General features: G+C 37.0%; 1 pseudogene; it reads right to left on the bottom strand.

Annotated features, from left to right (window-relative positions):
- Window positions 1–4,481: 4,481 nt before the first annotated feature.
- Window positions 4,482–4,580, bottom strand: LOC132302090 (small nucleolar RNA R71; annotated as a pseudogene).
- Between the last annotated feature and the right edge of the window lie 2,523 nt (window positions 4,581–7,103).

Raw genomic sequence — 7,103 nt, 5'->3', positions numbered from 1 at the left:
ATCACCTTGCTTTCTATATGGAAGACATCACAAGCAATTCCTGATAGAAAACTCTAGTATACGAGTTTGACTATTAATGTAAATCTGTTACTGCCGCCAATCCATGTGCAAACTATTATAAAGGAGAGTATTTCTCTCCAATGTATCCTTAAATGAAGTCAAGGTCTAAGTGTACAACCCATGCTTCCATTTCAAACCAACAAATGAGAGGTTTACACTATATAATATACAAAACCTCAAAATTTGTCATACCAACCTCCTTGTGCCAGCAATATGACGGACAAAAATCTGTAAAGTGAAGTAAGTATGTCCAATTATCGATGAAAACCTAGGATATATGCCTTAAGTATATCCTCCATGATTGAATCAAATCTCTCAATCAATTTCTCCATCTAGAGATATGAAGCAAAACTGCTGCTCCAACATCTTCAGAAAGTTCCTTCGACATAGCACTTTTTATCCACTATAATGGATAACCACACGTTATACCTCTGTTATTAGTGCAATGTAGAACTAAGGTGAAACTCTAAAGTGAACATTACTCCAGTTAATGTTCAGAGGCTAACTTGCCCAATCCATCACTCTTTAAACTATATGGAATTAAAATTCCAAGTCAATGTGGATAATTTCTACCGGCCATTCACTTCTGATTAGTTCTACTCCCATTTTGATATAAGAAGTGGCAAAAATCTCCAATGATATCCGATTATCAATTTTTCACCTTTCTAACAGGTGATACTCTTAGAGACAATGTTGTACATGCCCCTACCCATTCCTGTTCCCCCAATACTGACATTTGATGTCTGGATGTACCTTATAACCATCTGAGTACACCGTAAAAAATTTACAAATTTTACATCTCAGTCACTCTGACATCATTCACAGAAGCTACTAATCATCCTCTAGTACCTTAAGCTTTATCTGTGTAAGGTAACACCGCCTCCAGGGTCAGCTCTGATATTCTAAGTTGACCTCCTTAATTACTTTGGAAGTAGCAAGTGTTGTTATTACATATGCTATAAATTCAATAGATAACTCAATAACTAACTGAAAGATTTAAATATCATAGCGGTTGTTGAGAGCATCCACTTTCATATTCGCTTCCACCAAACGGAACTTGATGCAAAGCGTGAATCACCACTTCTATCCATTTAAGCGGTCTCGTGATTCGTTCTATTCGTATAAACTGATGTTCTACATGTTCAAAATAAATAAGAATTAAGATGATTTAATTTATCAGTCAACCAATATCCCAACCAGAATCCTGACCCTTATGTAAAATCAGCAATCCCTCAACTAAATCCATGAAAAATGTTTTGTCATTTCCACTTCAGTATAAGAAATGGCTACAAGGATCTTGATGAGCGCTGAAAAGTGCGTATTTAAAGCCCTTAAGCTTAGGTATTCTAGTACCTTTATCTATCTTTCTTTACCATTTTGTATTAATTTCGTGTTATTTCCATTTTCAGGCACTTATCCCTAAAATAAGCTAACTTAGCCAAATAAGAGTATAATTGAAGCAATTCTGGGATGAATCAAAGAAAGGAGCAAAATAGAGCAAAAGGAAAAAAACGGTGAAATTCAGCATCTTCGATCGATCTCAGAGAAAAGTTCAATCGATCCAACATAATAGATCTCAGCACTTCAAAGATAGATCCAAGCTTTGATATCATATTCACAGATCTCAAAAGTTCGATCGATCCGACTTCCTTCTATAATCGATCGAACATTTTTGTCTTTATCTAAATGATTGATCTTATCCAGATGTACCACCATACCAACCACTTTTATCCTTTTCTCAAAAATATCTCCGAAATATCTCAGATTTGTCTTTATCCAAAAAGTGCCACAAGTTGGATCGATCCAGCCTTAGTTCGATAGATCTCAGCCATGTTCGATCGATCCAAGGTCAATATTAGATCGATCGAACTTCCTCCAGTGCGAAAAAGTTAAATTTCCAGCTCACAAAAGTTGTCCTTTATCCAATCATTGGGGAATATTTGATGTACGACCCCAGCTCATTTTGGGTGTCATTTAACCTACCTATATAAGGATAAGGATTACTTTTTGCAAAGGGGAGATACATTAGAATAGAATATCATATCCTTCATCTAGAGGGAATTCTTAGTGAGGAAGCAAAGGAAGAGGAGGCTAGAGACACCATTGGAGGCTCTTCATCAACCAAGGAGTAGATTTCTTCCATGGAGCTTGCCCTTGAGGGTTGGAGGAGCACTACCATGAGTGGCTAGACATCCTCTTGGGGCTAAAGTTAGCCCTAAGCATGTTTTCTACATCTTGATTTTGTGTATTATTGAGGGATTTGTGTTGTAATATATGTTTTGACATTTTGATATATATAGATCTTGTTTATTCAATGATTTATATAGTTTAATGCTTCCAATTAATCATTTCATTCTATCTATATGTCTATGTATGCTAGAATTGATGTTCATGTGTTTGTCTCTAGATTTTGTGTTATTGATGCATGTCTATGTGTTTTGATGTTATAGATCTAGAGATTGTCAAAACATAAGTGCTTAATGGAATGCCCTTGTCATTTACTTGATGGTTCATACTTATTTCTTGATGGATTGTGCCCTTCCCTTAGTTTAATTAGTTTAATTTCATGCTAGTAGCTTAATTGTAGTGTAGTTATTAGATAGAAGGACAATTCATGCTTGTTGTTTGATGTTCCATGCTTTTGAATGCAAGTAGCATATGTCTCTAACCTTGTGGTATGTTTGGATTGTGAGCTTGATGAGAGGATTAATGGCTTACTTTGATATATTGTGCTTTTTACCATGTTGCTTAGACAATATATACTTAATTGGTCATCCTTGCTAATTGAATCAACCAAACACACACACACAAATGTTGCAACACATGTTTCCCTCATTAATCACTTGTTAAGGGTGTAGAAAAGCTATGTTTAGTGGTGATCTCTAAATCCCAAGATCTCTCTCTTACTTACTCTCTATTGCATTCTATTGTTTTTACTTTGAGTTTGAATTGTTCTTTAGATTAAACCAACCAACCAACCTTTGTTTGATCACTCGACCTACTAGCCCTAATCTTGGTTTCACAACCTAGTACGACAACTCAATCCCTTGGGAAGATCCCTTCTCACTCATACTACATAGTATAGGTGTTAAGCGGTTTATAAATTTAAATTATGGTGCCCACTTGACACTAATTTTCAAACTCAAAGTTTTATGCATTGTATTGTGCACACACACACCATTCTTCAGAGGAGAGAGGAGATGGAGAGCCACCATAATTTTGGCGCCGTTCCCGGGGATTGATTGATTGGCAACGTCATATTCGTGAAGTCAATTAGGATTAGTACTCTTTTAATCGTGTCTTTACTTTATTTTTATTTTTATTTATTTTCATTTTGGTTACTTATTATGTTGGTTCTTGTTTGATGAGGTACATTGAGCTTAGAAGGTAAGCAAAGGGACTACCAAGCAAAGCACGGAAAAAGCTAAATATCTAAAAAAAAAATTTGCTAAGCTAAAAACTGAAAATTTGGAGTTGAAGTGCTAAAGGACCTTTATGAGCTTTTCTTTACTCAATCCCTTAGTTAAATCGTCGGCCCGCGTGGAGGCTTATTTTTTTTTTTAATTCTTAGATAAATCGTGAGCCCGCATGGAGGCATTTTATTATTCTTTGTATATTATTGATAGTATAGGATCATTAACATGTGGAGGAAGTTTGTTGTTGATTGAAGAGTTTGTTCATTGCTTGTTACTTGTTATGTCTTGAGTGTGCATGCATGGTCGTAGGTCATTAAATCCTACTCTTGTCCCTTTTAATTTGAATTTAGAATCCATTGTTCATACACCAAGGGGAACGGGTAATTTTAATCATTCTACTTCTACAATGGAACTAAACAATGAGGACTATGGGGAGGACCTTGGTCACATAGACCAACAAGGTATCCTCCACCCCAATGTGCATCATGATAACATGCAAGTACCATTCATTCATCAACTACAACAACAAGGCCAAGTTCCATTGGGAATGCCAAGGCCAATGTATGTTCGACAACCTCCCATCATTCAAGGAAATCAAAATCAAGGTGCCCATATTGTACCTCCAATTGCTAATCCACCTCTTGCTTTAAGAGATCACTATGTGGCTAATGAATACAATGCACCCACATGCATTCAATTGCCTCTATTTAGAGCACATCATTATGAAATCAAACCATAAACCATTCAAATGCTCCCTAATTATCATGGACATCTAAGTCAAGAACCTTATAAGCATTTGGATGAGTTTCTTGAAGTATGTTCTACCGTAAAATACACGGACATGCCGGAAGAGGTCTTAAGGCTTAAACTTTTTCCATTCACCCTTAAAGATAAGGCAAAATATTGGTTTAACAATCTTAGGCCTTTTTCAATCACTTCTTGGGCAGAAGTGTAACAAGAGTTCTTGAAGAAGTACTATCTGGTTTCTAAGACCAATGCCATGAGAACCTCAATTCGAGAATTTTCACATGGGGATGGGGAAACATTTCATGAGGCATGGGAATGCTTCAATGAATTGCTTAGGAAATGTCCACATAATGACATGCCCAAATGGCAATTAGTTCAATACTTCTTTGAGAGCTTGTCGGACGATTATAAGGGCATGGTTGATGCTTCCATGGGTGGCTCATACATTGATAGGCATGAGGATGATATGTGGCGTTTTTATGAGAGCATAAATGAAAACTCTTTGCATAGAACATTATCATCAAAGAATGGTAGAAATTCCCAAGGTAGGAAGAGTGTTGGCTTACTTCAAGTCGACCACTCTAATGAGATAGCCGCCGAGGTGAAATATTTATCTCAAAGGTTTGATCAATTCTTGATTAACCAAAACTCGGTGAACCAAGTATCTTCGTTCCCCAACCATTCTCATCGAGCATCAAATGAATCTTATATGACTTGTTCTAGTGTTCTTCATTCTACTTCCAATTGTGCCCATGGACATGTGCAAAATGAACCTAATGAACAAGTTAATGCAACTTTTGTGAACCAAGGGAGTAATCCTTATGGCAATCATTATAATGCTAGTTGGAGAAATCACCCGAATTTCTCTTGGAAAAACCAAGGGGAGGGCTCAAACCCTTCCCAAGGTGGTTTTCAAGGGAAATACATTCCACCTCCACTACAAGGCCAAGGATCCTAAGGTTATAGACCATATCAATCACAAGGGAACCACTTTTCTAATTCTCATTTTCCCAACCAATCATATTCCCAAGGAAATGCTAGAAGTCCCGCTTTTGAAGAAAAAGTTTTGAATGCTTTGGGCACTCTTGAGGCCAATACCCAATTGTTACATTCTCATTCTCAATCCATTCCTAAGCTAGAAACCCAAGTAGGGTAAATATCTAGTACTTTAAATACAAGAGAGAAGGGAAAAATGCCTTTGAATACCCCACCAAAGCAACAATGTGTTGTGGAAACCCATTCCTCATCGGAAGGGCACACAATAGAGCATGTCAATGCGGTGACTACCTTGAGAAGTGGTAGGATTGTGGACAACTAAGTGAATATGTCCAATGAAGAGAGTGAACCGGTGTAACCAAAAGTCGACACCCGTCCCGTTTCATATCATATTATTCCTTCATTGCATGTACATAACCATACAAATGAGAACATGTTGAAAAGTGATTTGACAAGTGATTTTGAAAAAAAAGATTTAAAAAATGATTTGAAAACTTCTTGTGTTGAAGAGACGTCAAAGAAAAATTCTGAAAAGGTTTTTGAACCGAAAGCTCCATTTCCGGATGCCTTAAAAGGATCCCTTTCAAAGGACAAGCAAAAGGCCAAAGCTAATGAAATCATGGAAATGTTTAGGCAAGTGAAAGTGAACCTTCCACTTTTGGATGCAATCAAACAAATTCTGGCTTATGCCAAGTTTTTAAAAGATCTTTGCACCCAAAAGAGGAAGAACAAAAGCCAAGCACCTAGAAAAGTGGTCTTAACCGAGCAAGTGAGCTCAATATTGCAACATAATACCCTACCAAAGTTTAAGGACCCCGGTTCACCTACCATTTCATGTATCATTGGTGACCATGTCATTAATCGAGCTCTTCTTGACTTAGGAGCAAGTGTTAACCTTCTTCCATACTCGGTATATGTCAAATTGGGCCAAGGAGAATTGAAACCGACGTCGGTAGTTTTGCAACTTGCCGACCGATCCATTAAGAAGCCTAGGGGTATCATTGAGGATGTTTTGATAAATTCTTCTTTCCCGTTGATTTTGTTGTTATTGACACAGAATTGGTCCCTAATCCTAAGAGTCAAATTCCCATTATCCTTGGCCGACCTTTCTTGGCAACCACGAATGCCAATATTAATTGTAGGATGGGGATAATGAAGATATCATTTGGCCACATGAAGGTTAAGTTAAATATCTTCAATCTAACCCCCAATTCATTTGACAAGTATGAAGGAGAAGTGGATGTTATAGAAAAATGTCATGATCTTAATTATGAAAAAATAGAGCTTTTGTGTAAGACCAAGATTCCAAATAGTCCATCTTCAACTCTGCATTCTAAAAGTGTTGTTTCAAATTCTTGCTATGAAAGGGCATGGGAGCCCAAAGATTGCATTGACCAAAGACCAAAAGCTTCTTTTGAGCTTAATCCAATAAGTTCTTCAAAGAACCATTTGTTGGGTGAAGTTCAAAGCATCTATCACCCCGTAAAGAAGGGGATGCATTACAAGATGTTTGATCCGGGCTAAAAAGCCCAACGTCTTGCTAGAGATGTTAAAAACTAGCAAAAGCATTTTGTAGGGTGTCAAAACCCTATTCCTCCCTCATTTCTATCTTAAATTTCATTTCTTGCGAAGTCTAGATACTTGTTTTTGGTTTATATGCATTGCTAGGAACTGTGATAAGGATTGCATGAGCTTTCATGTCAAAATTGAGCATTTTGCATAAGTTCGATCGATCTCAAATGAGAGTTCAATCGATCGAACTTCATTCCTACAGCAAACCTGCATCCAAATCACTCTCTATCTCATCGATCCAAGAAAATCTTCAGATCTCAGTTCTCAGTTAGATCCATCATAAGTTCTTAGATCGATCCAACAATCAAGTTC

Source organism: Cornus florida, unplaced genomic scaffold (genome assembly GCF_030987335.1).
Source record: "Cornus florida cultivar Cherokee Brave unplaced genomic scaffold, ASM3098733v1 CherokeeBrave_3.0.0_Hap2_Chr03, whole genome shotgun sequence".
NCBI classification, from domain to species: domain Eukaryota; kingdom Viridiplantae; phylum Streptophyta; class Magnoliopsida; order Cornales; family Cornaceae; genus Cornus; species Cornus florida.
The sequence above is the reverse complement of the archived record's forward strand: the minus strand, read 5'-3'. Positions and strand labels throughout refer to the sequence as shown.